Genomic DNA, 21,265 nt, shown 5'->3' on the forward strand with positions numbered 1-21,265 from the left:
GAATGTTTTCCTAGGCCCCACACCATCCCTGAGCAGTCAGTGCCTGATATGCTATTTGGGCTCTGTACTGTCAGGAATAGGCAAGGGGTGCAATTCAGTGCTTCAGTCAGTAGTGGACAATGTCAAAGCTCAGAATCGCACCCCCTTGTCTGCTCCTGCCTGACACCGCCCACCTGACAGTACAGAGCCTAAATACTATGTGAGGCACAAAAACCACTTATTGCTTGTTAATGGTGGGTACCAGAGTGAAAATTCCAACTGGGCTGGAATCATTGGAGAGGCACCTATTAAATGATGTGAAAAGCTAGACGTGCTGCAGGTGGTGAATGGTCCTCTTTAAGAGTATATTTATGTATACATTAGAATGCCTTTACAGATTGTCTGTATATCAATCTCTGTCCATAGAAAACAGTCAGATTCTAATATTACATCTGAAAAGTGATTTATGAAATGGCTCTTCTCTATGGACAGTGGTAGTGGCTGGTGGCAACTGTTGTTTGAAACATTCTCTAAACCAAGATACTGTTAGATGCACATGGCCCACACTTAAGACTATGATGTGCGGCTGGCATTTCTGATACCTCTTCCATTGTTTATCTGAATGCTTTTCTTCCAAGCCATGCACCTTCTCAATCTTCACGTCACAGCCAATACCACTAGTTCTGATGTCATTTGGAAAGTCAGGAGTATAAGGCTTAATTCATATGTGCAGTTTCTGAGCCAGACATGGGAGTGGATTCTGTCTTAAAGTGGCTATGTACATTAGATTGACATGAGCTGAACCCACCAATTTCAGCCAGACTTCTAATGTGTATAGGATGTGTTGAATTTCAATATGCCACCTCGGTTCTCCATGGAGAAGACCTTCCAGAGGTGTCTGGCAGGGGCCAACTTTATACTGTTCTGCCTTTTGGATGCTGATGTTTGGGTCTTAAAACTGCATGTGTGAATAGGTCTCTTTGACTGGTGCCATGATTCTAATGACTTGTATGTACTTTGCATGTCATGACATGTTGACTTGTAAGAGTCTTTTCCATTGTATACTTCTGAAGTCCCCATGCCAATGTTGGTGACTCCTAGCCAGTGCTATCCATTCCAGCTTCAGTGTATCACCTTGTATGGCCATTGGCAATCTACTGAGGAGCAAACAATGCTTATGGCAATCTTAGAGGCTTTTAGATTTGTTTTACTTGGTGCTATGTCATGATATGAATGGTCAATGAGGTGCACTGCTCCATTTGTGGATCAAATGAGCATCGGGATATATTCCTTCAATGTGTAAATTCATTGTCACATTTGCGATACTGACTTGAATGGAATAGAATGATACAATAGAAATGCGTCTGCTGAAGAACTATCAAACTGTAACCGCTAAATAACCTAAATGTATAAAGTCATTCCTGTTGATTTACTGATATTTCAGCGTATGTTATGTGAATCCTCAGAAGAATTTGATGTGAATTTGATGGGAGGCGACGTCTGTCCTAGACTCTCTCTATACCTTTTTTAATAGCATGCTTGGATGTGGTGTGAAATTTTTGTTAAATGGGATTTAACAATATTTGGATGATGAAAAACAGTGCAGTTAGTATCAGAATTTCTTCCACTTGCTGTCTGATATGCTCTGCTTTTGCTTCAATCTTTAAGATATATGGAATGATTTTATGAATTTTATGACCAATGTTCAGACTGCCACATATAAAGAAACATAAAAGCTTTTAAATACTTGGTCATGACTATTATATTTGGATAATCCAATTTTAAACATTGTTTTTGGGGTAAACGTAAAATGAAGTGCTCTCCCATACCTTGGACCAGGGGCGGACAGTAGTATTGGTGCATCCTGTGCTGCTGCATGGGGGTCCTATCGCCTTAACAGCAGCTTTCTACTATCTATTAGATTTTGGGTAAATACATATACAAATGAATTTCATGGTTAACTATTACTGGTGGATTGTTAGAAAGACATAGGGGGGCGCGCACTGTGGTGGGATATTTGAAAACAAGGGTCCCATGATCGTTTTTCACTAACAATTAGATTCTATTCTTTAAAGGGATTTTCTGGGCTTTCAGTTGATGACCAATCATTAACACAGGCCATCAATTAAAGATTAGCTGCTTGAAGAGATGGAAGTTTTCAGCTTCACAGGCCCTGTAATGTTACGTTCTTCAGTCAAATGGCCTATTCACAGCTCAGTCCCATTCCAATGAAGGGGCTGAACTGCCATACCAAATACAGCCGTCGTGCAATGCGTAATGCTTTGTTTTTCTTTTAAGGCTGAGTGCACACAGGGTTTTTTGGTCTAGAACCTGAGGCAGAGGCCGCCTCAGGTTCCGGTCCAAAATACGGGTAGCTGCAACTGGATACTGGTGCAGTGCATTGGCATCCGGTCGCGCACTCCGCTCCAGATTAGGCCCAAATGGGCCTAGTTGGGAGTGTCTTCAGGCGGACTCGCGAGGTGACTCCGCTTGAAGAATGAGACATGTTCTTTTTTTCTGGGAGCCAGAACAAATGGCTCCTGGAAGAAAGAACTGACCGGCTCCTATTGATTTCAATGGGAGCCAAATTTTTGGTCAGGATTTTGAGGCTGATACGACCTCAAAATTCTTTTTTTTTTTTTTTTTTTTTTTAAATGTAGATTGTGAGCCCCACATAGAGCTCACAATGTACATTTTTTTCCCTATCAGTATGTCTTTTTGGAATATGGGATGGAAAACCATGCAGACACGGGGAGAACATACAAACTCCTTGCAGATGGTTTTTTGCCCTTGGTGGGATTTGAACACCAGGACTCCAGCGCTGCAAGGCTGCAGTGCTAACCACTGAGCCACCGTGTGGCCCCACGACCTCAAAATTCTGACCAAAATACCCCGTGTGAACTCAGCCTAAGAGGCCATAATGCTCCCTCGAAATCTGTGGTGTCTTCTAACAGCTGATCAGCGGTTGGCCCAGGTATCGGGCCTAACCTAAGAATAGTTCATCAATTGATATGCCTGAAATCCCCTTTTGAGATTAGCACTGCACTTGTAGAGAAATGTACGTGACAGAAGGTCAAAATATATTTCAGGGGCTACCACTGATTCTGATGCACCAGTTTTTCGACTTAAATAACTGTTGGCCAAATGTATTTTTAGTTATGTCTTACGGACCCCTCCTCAATTCATGTACATAGTTGGCTTAAATGAGCATGCCTTTGTTTTCCCTGAGTATACGGGAGTAAGTAACAGCTACTTACCTCTGGCAGCTGAAATGATTTATTATGTTTTTTTATCTCCTTGACATCTGTCAGCATAACGTCAGGAGGCTCCATACACATTATATGGTCTTACTATTAGTCTATTATGTATGGCCAGCTTTAGCCATACATTAGCCCTGTGTAGCTCTGTTCATTGAAATGAATAGGGGATACAGTTCATATAAAGTCTTTGGGGGTTTTTTTCTGCTTCCTCTGTACCTGAAACATCCTGTGATGTTCTGCACAAAATATTAAGCATGGTTTATAGGTGATGGAAAGGCATTGTGTAGTTAAAGGCTACAAAGAAAGTGATTTGAGTGTAATGTAAGGTTTCTAGATTTTATATTGAGAAAGTCTTCTGTGTTGGTGAATCTGTAACGGATTTTCACTCCAGGAATAGCCACTTTGGTGGCAGATCAGACATCAGAGGGATTCGTACAACAGAATATGTGAATTGTGCCCAGATTAGAGATGTGGTTTTATCTTTTTAATGTTTTTTATGTCTATGAAAGTGCAGGATGAGACTCTGAAAAGCCAAGTGTGTACATCACAGGTGTCTCTAGGGACAATGGCAGAGAGATCACAGGAATAATAAAAGCAGATGAATTTATAGATCAGAGACAGCTATGACAAAGCACAGGATAAACCTCAATAGAAGACATGACACACCCTGACTATCCTTCCTTCATCTTCTATACAGATAGGGGAGGCTTTTTTTTTTTTTTAGGAGGAGGGGTTGCATTAAAAACATAATGCAAAGTGTAACTGAAAAGCTGAACAATGGCGTGTATGTAGACTAAGCATAGTAACCTCCCCGTGTCCCTCCAGCTGAAAGACTCTGAGCTCTCGTAATCCCCAGAGGAAAAGCGCTGTAAATCCCCTGTTCATAGATCTGAACCTCATTGCTTTGTATCTGACGGGATGTTTTTGTGCTACACACTACATACATTTTCTTAGGTCATTCGCCGCCGGTTTCCTGTAAATAGAATGCGTACAGGAAATCCTGCATGCAGTCATACCACTTTGGTTAGTTGCTGAAATGATGAACACTGTCACGTCCATAAGTAAAGATCATGGGTATTCGGAATAACAAAGAAGGTCTGTTTGAAGGAAAGCTGCAATTTACTCATTTGCTCCTATCAGTATTGTGAATTTTGTAAGACGTTTAAGACTTTTTTCACATTCAGATATTTCAGCCCACATAGCCAAAGAAAAACTTTACTAGGATACATCCGATATTCTTCCTGTATAAGACTTGGGTAAATTGGTCGCAGTAGTGAGGGTCGCGGCAAATGAAGGAACAAAAGAACCCGTTTAGGATTAACTAGTTCTGCCACCCTCCTTTTATTTGTATAACTAAAATGGTTCTTTTACAGCATTGGTGAGAAATTACTGAGGCTTGATAAAACATCAGTACAAACGTATTTAGGGGGATTGTGTTGCCAGAAAATTACCTATTTTTGAATCAAATTTTATCTTGGAATTTCTTTTTTTTTTTCTTTTTTTTTTTTTTTTTTTAATTGATATGTTAAACAAAAATGGCCAGGCTATCTATATTTAGAAAAAAATATCTAAAAATGAGCCAAGTAATAGGCTGAATCTTCCTGTTTTTGTAGGAAATGTCTTTGCACCTCGCTTATCAGTAAACTGAGGGTCATAGCTATCGTGTGTATCTAGAGAAGACCCTAAACCCACCAGTCACAATACGTGATTTCACAGGTTATCTACTCCTCTCTCTGTGCAATGACCTCTGCTTAGGTCTCCAGAGCATGCCTAAATTCTCCCATAAAGTCAATAGGGTCTGCTGTAGACCGTTGTGTCTCTGGCCCTTGGTTCATCTCCAGAAATCAGGAAGTCAGCCTATTCTAGGCTTAGTGGCAAGAGTTGAAAATGCAAGATTTCTAGGATTTTTTTTATTTTATTTTAAATATAAATAACATTGAATTTTTTTTAAATGTTGCAAAAATTTTATGTTTTAAAAAATGGGTCATTTGCTGCTAACACATTCCCTTTAAAGAGGACCTCTTACCGCTCTTGACTTTGGTCAGTACTTCCATTCTTTATGAAGTATGGAGCATTCTTTCTCAGAATTCTTCTCGAAGTTGTGCCAGTCTTGAATGTACAGCAGAAATTCTGCTGTATTAGGTAGTTCAATATCTAGAAGAAAAAATGACCTTGCACTTGCATGGAGTATTATCTTTGATGTGCCCAGAGAAGTAAAAAGCTTGTTATGGTTGTTGGTAATGTTAGAGATGGGAAAGCGAAGACTGTTATTCATTCATCTTCTTCATTGTTTTTCAGATTGGTAGACTTTGTGTAAGAGCGTTGGTTGGAGTGTTGTTGTTGATCAGCCGCTCCACCCATAAGACTTGTAATACCCTATTTTACTCTTGATTCTTCCTGCAGTGGTGTTAATGGGGGATTGGGGGGGGGGGTGTAAATACTACAGACTGATGGATGAGCTTCTAAGAAGCACTTTTTAATATCATATTTATATTGCTAATTTTTATTACCCTTTCTGATAAGACCTGCAATGTTGGGGGTTAATATGAGATGCGTTTTCTCAATACGTTCTCAGCACTTGGTTTCTATCTTTTTGAACCCCATATAAAAGCATATCATCTTTTTAACAGTTATATTTGGGCAGGAAAATGTTACTCAAAAACATTCGCAGCCTGCTGCATTTTGTTACTAGTAACAGTATAGGTGTTGTTGGTTTTGCTTTATGCCATAAATACATTGTGTAAAGCGAAATAAGTTGGGATTCCAGCCCACGAGCATCCAAACAATGCCAAAAATTGGGATTTTGCCCATAACAAGCCAAGAACCAGCTGTAAGGGTGCATTCAGACTACGTAACGCCGGGCGTGTATGAGAGCCGTACACGCCGGCATTACGGCAGACTGCCGAACACTTCCCATTCACTTCAATGGGAGCGCTCGTAACAGCGGCGTTTACGAGCGCTCCCATTGAAGTGAATGGGAAGTGTTCGGCAGTCTGCCGTAATGCCGGCGTGTACGGCTCTCATACACGCCCGGCGTTACGTAGTCTGAATGCACCCTAACACTGGTCAGAAAACCATCTTTATTTTCTGTGGGCCGCTCCTCAATGGCCAGGTGCCCGTACCCGTACATGAATTCTTTCCCCTGGTGCTTGTCCTTAAAAACATTTGCATCCATTTACATAGAATCCCAACTTGTAAGACTGCTCTTCCATATATTGGTTTTGTGTGGTTTGGTATGCCTTGGATTTCAGTGATCTGGGAAAAGCAAATAAACTATGCAAATTTTTTCTGTTAGTACAATAAGCTAATATTTACATTTTGGGGGGTACAGATTTTTATGTACTACTCGAAATGGTGTAACATTTAGTGATGTTTTGCAGACTGCTCCTTTACTGTTATTTTAACTCCAATCTTCCCAATTGATAGCTTTTTCTTACGTCAAAGACTTTACAGGCTCCACAAATGTAAAATGTTTACGTCTCCAAGGAACAAATCCCATCATACATTCTACTCTGGCCATGTGCTTCTTCAGTTTCCATTGATCTATTTTAATTTCTTGTACCTACTGTGAGATGTTTTGTATATACGTGGCACTTTGAAATACGTGTGGTTTATAGACATTGAATGTTTTGGTTTTTTTTGTTAAATCAATGTGACGTGTGGGATATGCAATCCTTTGGATCCAGCATCATATTTCTACCAAAAAAGTGTACAATGAAATATGCAAATATTTGTTACAACATTTGTAAAGTAGGGTCCAGTTGTATTATCTGTCCATATTGAAATAAAGAGAATTTTTTTTTGCAAGTGGTATTTGTTTGTATGAATGGTGCAGTGCTTTTAAGGAGGAAACATACATCTTCACAACTTCCATCATCTCTTTGCATGCGTCAATGGGCACTGCTCCACTGATTCCGGCACAGTTGAATTTTTTTCTTTAGCCCCCACTGTTCCTGAGCCATAAGTGTCGTTAATTTTAGCTAGTTTTAGGCCCTCTTCTGCCAGGCAAGTGCTCCCATGGAGGACTGCCACCTAACAGAGCTTAATATTGACTGCTGAAACTAACAGAGTACTCAGGAATGGTGGGGGATAGAGAAAAATTCCAACCGTGCCACAATCTCTTTTAAAGGACCCATATGGTAGGACAGAGGTCCCTTGTCTGTTGTAGTTAAGGTTTCCGTCAATTGTGACAGATGGTGTTGAGCCATACTGGGTATTAATGATTAAAAGCTTATTAAATGGGGGCTGTCACCTCCACAGGCATATTCAGCTGCCATCACCATGCTACAGAACATATCACAGTGATAGACAACATACCTTTGTCAAGTTTATCAGTCTAGTAGATTAGGAGAAAGATTGTTGATGTATATAAATGAGGCAATTGGTGCACTGGAGGTAGGCCTTCAACCCTGGGAACACTGATATTGCTACTTAAAGAGGACCTTTCACCACCTGGGCACATGCGGTTTTATATACCGCTGGAAAGTCAACAGTGCGCTGAATTGAGCGCACTATCGCTTTCACGTTCTGCGCCCCTGGTGAAGAGCTATCTGTGCCACTACCCTAGCTCTTCAGTGTCAGAAGGGCTTTTCAGACAGTCGGTCAGGAAAACCCCTCCTCACAGCAATGTCTATAGCGCTGTACTGTTAGAAGGGGCGTTGCTTACCGCCCAGCGATGACGCTGAGCGGTGAGGAATGCCCCCCCCTTCCCCCCCCCCAGTTGACTGTCAGAAACGCCCTTAACAGTGCAGAGCTACGGTACCGCACCAATAGCTCTTCACCGGGGGCACAGAATGTGAAAGCAGATAGTGCGCTGAATTCAGCGCACTGTCGGCTTTCTAGTGGTATATAAAACCGCATGTGCCCCAGGAGGTGAAAGGTCCTCTTTAAATAGGATGGGAGTTGTGGAGGATCTACTCCCACTCTATAGGATAGTGCAGGCAGGAGATGGGAAGGGTCTGAAAGACAAGAACAGTGCTCCAGGGAGGTGAAGGTCCTCCCCTAGTGCACCAACTGCCTTATTTGCATAAAACTTCATGTTCTCCAATTATTCAAATTTGCCATTTATAACAGAGGTTTGCTGTTTATCACTGTAATGTGCTCTGTAACATGGTGGTAGTTGAAGGAGGTGATAGACTCCCTTGCAAGTCATTAATAATTGATTGACACGTACATTAATATATAAATAAGGGTGCTCTGGCAGTCAAACCTTGTGGGATTCTCCTTAGGAAGGCTAGCAGTTTTTGATTGGGTGTCAGAACCGAACTGATGATAAAGACCAGAATGAAATGCCTTAGCCATGCAGAAGTCTGTCTCATACTCCATCTCACTCACTTGAATGGGACTGGGCTGCTCTCTATATGAACGGATGACAAATGGGACTGAGCTGCTGTAGCAGGCAAAACAAAGTCAAGATGCCTGTGTAAGTAATGGAGTCTTGGGTCACAGTTGTTGCTTATTGGGGTGTGTAGTCAAATATAAATCACTTTTCTTGAGAATAGAGCACTATACCCTCTTCACTGATCAATTCCACTCTCCCATTCTGACTGTTGCTCATTTACCTACCCTCTCTACTCCCTGGTCCCCCATGACACAGAGAATGACCACTCAGCAAGTTACTGGCTGATGTATTTTGGCTGAGCTGTTATTCCGGGTGTATCTAGAGGGACCAATAAGTAGAGACCGGTAGAGGAGCGGTGAGTTGTGTGTTTCGGTTTTTTCTTTCATGTTGGTTTACATAGCCTTCTCAGATTTTTATTGACTCTACAACCTTTAAGTGATACTGATTTGGTTTTGACCCTCCTAATAAACTAACTGTTGTAATACTCGATTTATTTCTTCTGGCCACATTATTCCAAATATAGAGGCCCACTATTTGTCTCCTAATGTCTATGTGCTGAGGAAAGCATGCAAGCCTCATCGATACATGCCAGCCTGTATAGAAGGTGTATGAGCTGCCGGTTGGGCCGGCTCTCGGAGAATTGTGTTGAGCTCAGCACATGTTCTTTAATCCTGCCTTACAAGGGAACAGCTGATGCTGCACTGGAGACACCAGCCGGGCACACAAAGCAGCAGGCCTGTATACCATAGAAAGCTAAGGTCATGACATGATCCCCCAAGCTCAACTTTTTACAAGCTGTTATGTCTGAATTCTTTTTAGAAAATGATGCAAGAAAATATTTCATGGCTCTTGTCTGGATGGAGCCTTGGCGATCCAAAATATCTATAGGAGATTCCAAATGTATAAAAATACTGTTGCTATTTTAATTTTATGGTAAACCCTCCTCAGGGACATTTAGCTCCAAGGTAATACAGCCAAGTGTATGAGGCATCGATGTAGTTAAAAAAACATGGTTTAGAAAAATATATATATATTTTACCTAGTTTTGTTTTATAGCCACGTTGCAGTAGACACGGCAGAGTAAGAGGAATGAAAAGATAAGACATGTTTGAAGTTTGGGTTCGGCCAGTCTGAGCTCCAGGCCCTTTTAAAGGGTAATAATAATAAATTTTATTTATATGGCGCCAACATATTCCACAGCGCTGTACAATTTGTAGGGTTCAAATACAGACAGATACATAACAAAGAATGTCATTTCACACAATGGGACTGAGGGCCCTGCTCCCAAGAGCTTACAATCTATGATTTATTATTATTATAATGTGAAATGTGTTTAAAATTTTAAGGTTTTTCATTTTTCGTGTTTAAAATTCTAAAAACCTCACCATTCTATTTCTTGTTGGTAAACCTAAACTAGTCCATTACATCCTGTCTCCTGGAGATGGACCATTGGCCGTAGACATAATAGAGTCTGGAACAAGCCCTCTGTGCAAGAGTTTTCTAGGCGTACACTGTGACTTGTGACCAGAGATCACTGTCCAGAGAGGGGAGTGGACAGATGGTGAAATTATGAGTAGTGGGTTCTGTGTCCTCTCTATATATAAACATGATCATCATCAAGATGGCTGCTACAAAGAAATCTCCTACAGAAAACAGGGAGTCTAAGCATATTACTTGGCTTAGAAGCTTTAATAAAAAAAATTTTTTAAAGTGAAATAAAAAAAAAAAAAAAATAACTTTAACCACTTCAGGATCAGGCACTTTTCATTTTTTTTTAAATAGTTTTCCCTCTCGCTCATAATAATTTTTACATGGGTGACACATGTTGTGTCATAGACAGCAGGATAGAATCTGTGACATGGGTGTTGTAGTGGAGTTATATACGGTATGTATTTTTTTTATTATTATTTTTTTTAAACATTCCTGCCTTCTCTAAAGATAGGTCAATAATAAGGTGACCTTTGTGGCACAATTAGAGAATGGTCTTAAAATCGTGTGACTTTAATGTGTTTTTTTGCAGAGATGTCTCATAATGCAATTTTGCCACCACTTCACTACAACATGCATGCTGCAATGGCTTGTTTTAAAATAAAATATTTTAAAATTTGTAATTGTGTACACCTTGACAAAACCATAGAAAAAAATAATAATTCCTAGTACGCTGGAGCTCGCATGTCTTTGAGCATAGCTTCAGCCTGAGTCTGTGCATTTGGGAGTATATCGCAACACAGGTATGGGCAAAACATGCTCACAGGCATCAGAGGTGCCAATTTCTAATTATTTCCTCCTGTTGGCGTAGCTCCAGCTATCAGCTGATAGTGATGTGTGATACAAGGCTTCAGCCTCTCCCTCTGGCAGCCCTGTGCTTTACATAATGGCATCGGCCAAAATATCCTAGGGACACCTCTACAAACCCACATCCCTGCAGTTCCTGTTGGCAGACCTATGAGCTGCCATGCCCCAGGAGTCCTCTCCCCATACCAACTCTCCCTTTTCTTCCCAACCCCTGGCAAGAACATGTGGCCATCTTGTCTGCAACCATATATACCAGCGCTGCCACAGCCCATTTCTGCACCTCTTGCAATGCCAGCAGTGACTGATGCCTACCCTCCGCCAACCCCTGTGCCACTGGCTGCTACTTCACAACCAGAACCCCCTGGGGCCCCCAGAACTAGACATTCCAAAGACTCAGATAGTGGTTCAGGCCCGCTTGTTTAAAAAAAATAGCTTTTCGGGTCCCCAGTGCATGAGGAGAAAAGCACTCCATAGCAGTCACAAGCTACTGTCACGGACCTCTCCTGAGTTGAGGATATCACCCCTCCAACCACCTGCTGCAGAACCAAAGTCCACTGATACCCTCCACCTGGCAACAGAACACTTCCAGACCCTGCGTCTCCCACCACCAGATGAGCCGCACAAGCCCTTAGAGGCCACCCTGAATGACCCTCCTCCCTAGTAAGAGGGACATGGAGGATCTGGCCACTTATCTCAAACAGTCTTGATGTCACGGTTAAAGGTAAAAAAAAAAATACTGGAAGTGACGTTTCACCATTTTGTCTCACAAAATATGCTATTATAAAATAATAATAATAATTTATTGATTTATGTCCCCAAATGGGTTTTTGTTCTGCAAAATTTGTAACGCATGAAAAAATAAAAAAAAACTATAAATTAGGTATCACTGTAATCGTACCGACCCACAGAATAAAGTTACTTAGGGGCCACACGGTGGCTCAGTGGTTAGCACTGCAGCCTTGCAGCGCTGGAGTCCTGGTGTTCAAATCCCGCCAAGGGCATAAAACTATCTGCAAGGAGTTTGTATGTTCTCCCCGTGTTTGCATGGATTTCCATCCCATATTCCAAAAAAAGACATACTGATAGGGAAAAATGTACATTGTGAGCTCTACGTGGGGCTCACAATCTACATTTAAAAAAAAAAAAAAAAAAAGAATAAAGTTACTTATACTGTACACTGCACAAAAAAAACATTAAAAGGTAAAAATTAGCAAGAAAGTGTTAATAAAATTTTATCAGTAAGTATAGGCACCCAAAAATGGTCTAATTACAAAATGCATCTCATGCCGCAAAAAAACGCCTTCATAAGGCTACATCACCAGAAAAAAAAAAAAAAAAAATAGAGTTTGTACAATGTGAAGACAAAAATCGCTAAATCATTAGCACATAACTGGCTGCAGCAGGGAGGAAATGTATAAGCTGTGTGAACGTATATAAAGGGACACCCCATATTTAGAGGTTATGAGGGAAAAGACACCAGAATTGAACTCCCAATCATAGGAGCTACTGGGAAAATAGTAGGGAATTTGGTGTTCCCAATGTAGTCTGCACAGCTTACAAATATTCACTTTTAACCATATGCTGTGCGTACATATCTAGGTTATTAAACCTATGGTGTGACTAGCATTTCCAGGTACAATAACATGCCATATCATACATGTGTGACACCAGCCTAGGGCAGAGCGTAGGTCATATCTCAGGGTGAGCTTCTACTACACCGTGAGTCTGTTGTGAGAAAAGCACAGTACAAATAGTTGTTGTTTTATAGTACAATAAAAAGTACCAACAAATGTTATACTCTGGTAAACTACCGGTAATACAAACCAGGTCTTTACAGCAGCCCCATGCACAAAAAGTATTTCTGTACTAGAAAGCCTTTGCATTCGAGAGCTGTCACATAACACGTCTACTGCAAAAATAGACATCTGCTGCTCCAAAAGAGACAGCTCTATTGGTTAAGAGCAGTAACCCGGCAGTGAGAAAGTCTTCTATACAAGTGTCACAGCAGAACGGGTTTAACAATGTCCATGTGCCACTGGAAATTCCATGCATGCGGGTTTAATAAAAGAGCAAAAATAGCTACAAAGATAAATAAAGATGCTGCTTGGCATATGCTAACATATGTATACAACCTAAAATAGTATGGATTCCACAGCATGGGCTCTTATATTATGAGATGAAGATGAACGTAGCTATATTACATAATATTAAGAATATACATACTGAGGTCTCCTTGTTTGTGTGACATACTGTATATCAGTGTAAAGAAGCCTCAGTCAGATCGCTCATTGCACCTGTCCAGTAGTCTGTAAGCAGGTACAGGTCAAGTTGCTACAATGTGTGACAGTTCGTAGTAGCTTGTATTCTACACAAGAAGTTTTTTCCCCAGAATTTTTCAGTTGCTGCATTATTGGAGTGCCTTCAGTAAGGTGTTTTAGGAATTTGCAGTACTGTAAATATCCAAGTACGTACAACAGAAATCCGTAATTCAGGGTGCGTACAGTATTTTGTAAAGTTCAGGCTGTGACAAATGTTTGTTTAACCATGACCTTAACCCCAACCCCAATTCCCTATTGGTGTTGTTTCAGTCAGTTTGTGCTCATTGTAGTATTGGCTTCCCTTGTGCACCACACAATTCACAGAGTATATCGCCTTAAAGTCGCTTGTGTACCACACAGTAAAATACTCCCTTAAAAGGCCGGGGCCTCACAGGCCGGAAACACCACGATTTGGTCGCGGCGGAAACACGGTGTTGTACAGTACTTGCAAAGTGGATGAGATTCATGCAAATCCCATGCCTGCTTTGCGGATAAAAAATCGCAGCACGGATACGCTGACACGAACACGCTACGATTTGCAAAACCGTCGCCGTTTTGAAAATCGCAGCATGTCAATTATTTCTATGGAAACGTCAGCGGTTTTCCCATAGATATAATTGTAACAGAAAGTCCGCAGAGGAAAACTCTGTGAACTTTCTGTTCATAGCGCTGCGGGAAGAAGCGCAATGCATTCACTCTGCTGTTTTTCCAGCAGCGCTTTAGCGTAGCGGTTCCGGCCCGTGGGGCCTTAGCCTTAGATCCCGCTCCCTCCATGGTAAAATTCCCTCTAAGGCGAAGTCCCCACGTTGCGGAGACACAGCATTTTTTGTTGCTGATTTTGTTGCGGTTTTTTAAGCCAAAGCCAAGAGTGGCTACTAAAGGAACGGTAAATATAGAGGAAGTTCTTATAAGTCTCCCTTCTGCTCAATCCATTCCTGGCTTTGGCTCAAAAAAACTGCAAAGAAATCTTAAAAAAAAAAAAAGGGCTGCATTTCTGCAATGTGGGTCCTTAGCCTTAGTGTCCCCCTCACAGAAGCTTTGCCATAAAAGATGAACTTCAAGACAGTAAGGATTTGAAGCTTGGCAGGAAACAGCAGAACAATGTTGCACCCAAAATCCGGGACAATGAAAAAAAAAAGCAGTAGCATCAAGGAGGTATTTTTAACCCTTGCATATACCCCTGACATTACCCAAAGAGATCCAAGGACCCACTTATTTCAGTATGCCTTCGAAAACTTTTTTTTTTTTTCCAGAGATTTATCAGAAATCTGTAACAATGAAAATCATGTCATGAGTCATGAAATATTTCAGTGGTATTTGGGGGACAATGAGAATACAGTCGCGAGTCGCCATACACACACAGCCTCTTCAGCACCATGATACATAAGTAGAGGACGCTCCAGGTTACACTATATAGACTTCCTACCAAATCCAAATCATCTTAAAGACACTTATGGGTATAAAAAAAAAATAATTCCATTCTCCCCAAAAGCGAGAAGGCTTCTAATTTGCTATACTTTTTAAAATGACACTGTGTTCATATTTGGCAGCAATTAAAGCGACAGTCACCATAAGAAAACCTCAATGGACCCTATTGTAAGTCAGTGGAACCCATTGGGTGCCCTTGCTATCTGTTGTTTAGTAAATCTGACAAAGCAATGAGTACCTGAAAGACCCGATGCAGAGGTGTGCCAAGCCTAAATATAGGATTTGATGTATATTATGCATATAACATATATTTACCACTGCAGTATGGCACATTGCCTTCTACTAAACAATCCGATTGTACATTCAGTACGTTCAGTATGTTCCTTATCACTATGTTATCTTACCACAAATAAGTCTTTTTCAATACTCTGCACAGATAGTAACGAATCGCTAAATTCCCCTTAATAGACTAGTAGGTTACATGTTGTGCCTGTGTGACCTCACACTATTCTATGCACTTTGCTGCTAGCTTCAGCATTTTCCAGATTCTATGAGAAGCAATGGTGGTGACAGGTGTGTCTGACAGACTGACAGCCAAGGTGACTTTAAAGAGGGACGACTTGACAACTGTTATGGTATATGTTTAAGTAAATAGACTCATTGGCAAAAACAATAATAATGATGTTGATGATGATTGATGAAACATCAAAAAGGAGTTGTTTATTGAGACTTTATATGTGTGAATGTAATGATAATAAATGTAAGTGAGTTTATTGGGGAAAACTGTACCAATGAAATGAAGCTCTAGTACCCTGTTATGCCTCCTCTGACCTGCATAGAAGTAGTAAAAAAAATGAAGATGAAATAAACAAAAAATGGCTGAAATTGGAAGTGGTTACTGCTACATCTCTATAGATGGTGAAGAGGTAGCAGTTGCACCAGGGCCTTAATCCTTGGTAGAGACCTAATACCCTTCTGCCACATACCGACAAGAACCGGGATTCCTATAGAACGGCGGCACGGAGAAGACAACGAAAGGTAGGAGAAGAATAGCCTTTCTTAAGGTTTGTATGATAGGATCCCTTTAATGTATATGCTTGACAATAATCCTGCAAATATATTTGTTAGCAGAGGTGACACAAGTAGCCAAGGGTCAGACTATACCTCACTACCAATTGTTTCCATATGCTGCACTTTCCTCTGCCAGCTGTGAGCAAAGCTAAATCAGTGCCAGTCCCAGATCAGCGTTGGGATATTTAGGGACACAGACACATGAGAATGTTTTTCTCCTCTGCCAGCATGCTCTGTCACTATTACAAGTATCCTGGCCTTGCTATGGGAAAGTAAACACCCTGGGTGAAAAGAACCAAATTAGAAACTCAACAAGTATGATCTAAGAATATATGAGCTGCAGGGGAGAGGTTAAGATGTGAGCTGGAGTTGGTCACCTCCTGCCAATGCTTTATATTTAACTCCACAATATTCTATCTAATCCACTTAGCTGGACCGTGTATCTAGTGCTGAAAGAGGCAACATAAGTGGCTTACAGTCCATCCGATACATTTATTTATAGAAGTGTTTCCGTGGAAAAAACATGGTTTCTAAAATGAACTGATGCCCTTTCTTAGTATTTCCAAGCTGAGCTATATTTCAACAAATATATGTTGTTCAATAGGCATTGCTTAAACGAAATCATCTCCACCCTTTTTATAGAAGCTCCGCATCTAATCTTATTGGTTTTAAATATTCTCTGCTCTCTGAGAGGAACCAGCTAATCCGATCATATGCGGCAGACTTTAGCAGTAATGTACTTTTTTTAAAGGCATTCACGTTAACCCTTTAAGACTAAGCCAATTTGTGTTCTCATGTATAAGCACTTCTACCTCTTGTGTTACCTAATTCTACCTCATGGGTTGTAAGCTCTTGTGAGCAGAGCCCTCACTCCTATTGCGTAAATTATACTGTAATGTCTCATTTTATCTGTACATGAACCCTATGATTTGTAAAGGTGCTGTTGGTACTATATAACTGATATGTCTAGGGCCCTCCAGTGGAATTCCTTCAGACCCCTGCAGATCAGCTGTACTGACACAGTGCAGCTACAGGAAATAACAATGCCATGTGCATCCCTTCACTACCTAAACCCATCTCTACACTATGTATGTCAAGCAAGCTGCATGGCTACTGGAATTGTTAACATTAACATGGCCCATACAACTATAATACCCACAACTGCAGTTATCAAGAATATGGTCAGTTAGCAGCGCAGCTCCTAGCATGGAAACAATACTGGGAGCTACGTGTTCTGGTAAAAATCTAATTTGCGGGCTCCTAACGGTCTAAGAAATCAGTAGGGGTCTAACATCCAGGGTCCCTGCTGATCAACTTTTTGAAGTGACCATAGTGCTTTTGTAAGCACCTAGACCCTTTTGTTATTTACTTAACACATTATCTGTTTTATAGTAACCATGCAATGTAATTACAGCCTGTGGTAACATTATATGTCTGCTATAAAATAGACGCGGTGTGATGTAAATAATGAAGGGGCCCCACACTGTGTAATATGCTTCACCATAACCTCCACACAGTATAATAAGCTCCACAATGGCCCACACACAGTATAATATGCTTCACTGTAGCCCGACACAGTATAATATGCTTCAAAGTGGCTCCCAACATAGTAAAATGCTCCACAGTGGCCCCCAAACAGTATAATATGCTAAACAGGTATTTCTATATATTAAAACTAATTTCCATACAGGACTACTGGTACCATCGTACTGAGCTATGCATTGCTATACTTTGTATTATTTGCTTAATTCGTTGTAATTTTGTTTGTTTGCTCATTTATGCTGTTTTGGTTCCCCCTCCCCCTCATGTCCCATTCTCCCTGTTTGCCTTCTGTTCCTATTTGGTCGGACGTGTTACCGCATATTTTCCTTTCCCATTGCCGGATAAGGCCTTCATGACCGCTGTTGGACTCTGAAAATCCATTTCTGGACATTATGGTCACGAGTCGGCTTTCTTGGACCCATCTGACCTTAGAATTGCATTTATGCTACGTCGTGTTTTCTCCGCTTCCTTCTTCCTCTTTGTATTTCCTCATGTGCTACTCAGTTGTATTTATTCTTTGTTTTTATAAAAAATTCTATAAAAATCAAATTTAAAATAAATAATATGCTAAACAGTGGTCTCCACGCAGAATAATATACTGCAGTGACCCGCACTCAGGATAATATGCTCCACAATGTCCCTCACATTGTATAATATGCTCCACAGTTTCCTTGCATGCATTATAATATACTCCCCTTAGTGGTCCCAAACAGTAGGATCCACACAGTATAATTTGCTCCACAGTGGCCCCCTACACAGAATAATGTACTCCACAGTGTCCCCCACATTGTATAATATGCTCCACAGTTTCCCTACACATTATAATATACTCCCCTTAGTGGTCCCAAACAGTATAAAATACTCCCAAGAGTCCCCCTTAAGATGCTTTAGGAGAACCTCATGAAATTCACTGAATATTCGTGAAGTTCAGCACACCAATAAGTTTGGGGTCGCCTCAGACCCCATAGTATAATAATCAGAGACCCAGGGGATGTAATAGAAAATAACAAACACTTATACTTTCTTTACCTCACCTCTCCTGGGTATCCTCGCTTATAACAGCTGTTTTCAGCATTCTCTTTGGTCCTCTTCTGCCTGTGAATGAGGTCAACACCCCATACGTCACTTATGGGGCTTGTGATTGGGTGTCAGCAATCACGTGGGGCATGCTGATATCATCACGCCGGCGCGTGACCTCAGTGACAGTCTGGAAGAGCCCTGAAGAAGATGCTGGGAGCCGTTGGAATCCCAGGAGAGGTGAGAGAGTATTTATTATTTTTAATAAACTCCCCTGGGCCGGCCACTATTGGAGAGGGCCTGCACAAATATCACATAGTGCCGGGTCCCTTTCCTTTAATAATATATGTAGTGGTCAGGGAACCAGGCTTTCTTCAATGACTATAATGGTGCTGTGGGCCCTAGACATCTCCAGTGGACCACTCTACTGGTTCACGGTCGCACTTCCTATGACAGCGATTGTTACTCTGCCTGTTACTAGACCTCCACTGCCTATTTAAAAAAACAGTGGAAGTCCAGTAGGGCCCATCGGGGGATTCACCGGTACCATGATTGGCCAGTCCAAGTTGCTTGCCAATGACATGTAAAAAAATAGAACTGTAGCCTTGCAGTGCTGGGGTCCGACCAACGTAGCTCCTGTAGCTCCTGTAGCTCTCTACAAAGTGAAGCAGCAGGCTTTAGTCACTAAAAAGAATAATCTCATCAGCAAGAGGAAAGCGAAGAGTGAGGAGATATCACAGCCTTGTCCTAAGCAGCAATAGAAATAAGTGGGCTTTGTATTGAAAAATAACCATTCGCTAAATGTGAATCTCAGAAAATCTCCCAAGTCCGCAGATAACTTACATCTTTACAAGAAATGCTCCATGGTACAGTAATCTCGAGTGACTGTAAAAGCAATAACGTTATCTTTGGACACACTTACAGGCCACTAAAGCCCTACCTCATTTTCTTTATATAAAATGTAATAGAATTCGACTCCCCTTCTAAATATGTATGGCTTCATATGCCACAGATGACTAAGACCACAATATCACTTTACTGGATGCCTGTTTGAACTTCCCCATCGAAAGTCATTCTAGAAGAATTATAACATTTTACATCTGAACCCTAAGCAAGTACATGACAAAGTTGTAAACTGTAATATATGAACTGCATTAATAACCGTCGATGGGTATAGGTTGTGTTCTTTGCTATTGAATATTATTAAATACATGTAAACTATTAGAAATGTAAGCGGACTGTAAAGATACATTCAGACAACTGAGGTACAAAGTGGACGTGAAAAACATTCTTTTGCGCGGCCTTCTTGCACCCAAGGGGCCACTTTTCACAGATCCCCCATACATTTGAGTTTATGGAAGGGTCCGTGAAAATGGGACCATCGAAATAACAGTCATGTGAATAGCCTCCATTTACTGACATTGAATTTAATGCTGCTGTCTAACATCCGTAAAAAAAATGCACCATATGGGCATTATTCAGTGTTGTGTGAATATAGCGTTTACCATCTGCGTTTGGTAATCCATACGGGGAGTTCGCATGGGGACCCCCCCGAACGGACTACCGAACGCACTGCCAAGCACACGGACCCCAAACGCAGATTTGAACTAACCCTTACTCTATAACACTAGTCTTCTACCACATCATTTATTCCAGGGACATTTTATGAAGCTTTCTACATTTACAATCCCCTTCTTAACCAACACTGGCAGCACAGCAGAGCTCAAAACACCGCACAAGAACATTTTGTGATATATTGAAAAATCCTCATATTTACTATCAAGTACTCCAACACATTGCCATTATCGACCTGAATGCATAAAATGAAATTATGTGCCAAGTTTTCCTTATTTCAGTAGTTTTTCTAGTGCTTGAGGTGTAGAATGATCCGAACTGGAGATGTAAGAAGGAGAGAATATACAAGGCATTGCAAGCTTTTGTACAATAAGGATGTGTTCACATGATGCGTTGTTAGAACAGCGCTTGACAGATCTAGCTGGTTAAAAAGTAGTTCTAGCAATGTTTCTGTCAGGGCCGCCGATAGGCCAGTACTACTGCTACTGGCGTCAGGGGCCCGGCCAAATTTAAAAATGGGGGGGGGCCCGGGCCCCCTGGCGCCGGCAGCAGTCATTGTATGTCCTGTTTGTTTCAACTCAGATTTGCGTCCAGAGGATGCAGATCTGAGTTGAACACATACACGGCTGAAGCAAGGAGCTGACACAGGTCAGTTCCTCGCTTCGCCACTGCGCGCCTCTCTCGCTGACACATATGCGGCTGAAGCGAGGAGCTGACCTGTGTCAGCTCCTCGCTTCGCCGCTGCCGCCGGCTACCCGGCAGTGTAGACGCGATGTGATGACGTCACATCGCGTCTACAACTGTGCGCCAGTAAGAGACAGAGGCGCGCAGAGAGCAGTGGGGGAACGAAGGAGAAGGTAAGTCTAATGTGGAACGTGAAACTGGGGGCAGATGAAGGAGAGGACGGCATGACACTGGGGGCAGAGATGGAGGGGACATGAATCTGGGGGCAGAGATGTGGGGACATGAATCTGTGGGCAGAAATGGAGGGGACAGGGGACATGAATCTGGGGGCAGAGATGGGGGGACATGAATCTGGGGGCAGAATTGTTGGGACATCGGGTGTGCAGCACTGCGGAGAGGGAACTGGGGCAATAATATATAATATATAAGTTTTTAGCTGGAGAATAATAATGATGTAGGCTGCTATGGTACTAGCATAGCAGCCTGTTTGGGGGTGGGACTTTCACTTTAAAGGAGTGTTCACGTTGCATTTTTGGCCTCCCTTGCCAGGATACGTTGGTAACCAGTGACAATCAGCTACCCACTTATCCCTGCATGGAGAACTGCAGGCCCCCCTTTTTTTTTAATGGCCAGTTCTTCGTGCAGGGATAAGTTGACAGCTGATTCTGACTGGTTACCAATGTATCCCGGCAAGGGAGGCCAAAAACGCAATGTGAATAAGCCCTGAGGATTTATTAGGAGGGCTCTTATAAATG

The 21,265-nt window shown here is 41.6% G+C and overlaps 1 protein-coding gene across 1 annotated transcript in view; it reads left to right on the forward strand.

Moving 5' to 3' along the window:
* DYRK3 (dual specificity tyrosine phosphorylation regulated kinase 3) overlaps window positions 1-21,265 on the forward strand; it is a 313,386-nt gene that overhangs the window by 26,322 nt on the left and 265,799 nt on the right. The gene's annotated exons all lie outside the window — the stretch shown is intronic.

The sequence above is a fragment of the Leptodactylus fuscus genome, chromosome 2 (genome assembly GCF_031893055.1).
Source record: "Leptodactylus fuscus isolate aLepFus1 chromosome 2, aLepFus1.hap2, whole genome shotgun sequence".
Classification (NCBI taxonomy): Eukaryota; Metazoa; Chordata; class Amphibia; order Anura; family Leptodactylidae; genus Leptodactylus; species Leptodactylus fuscus.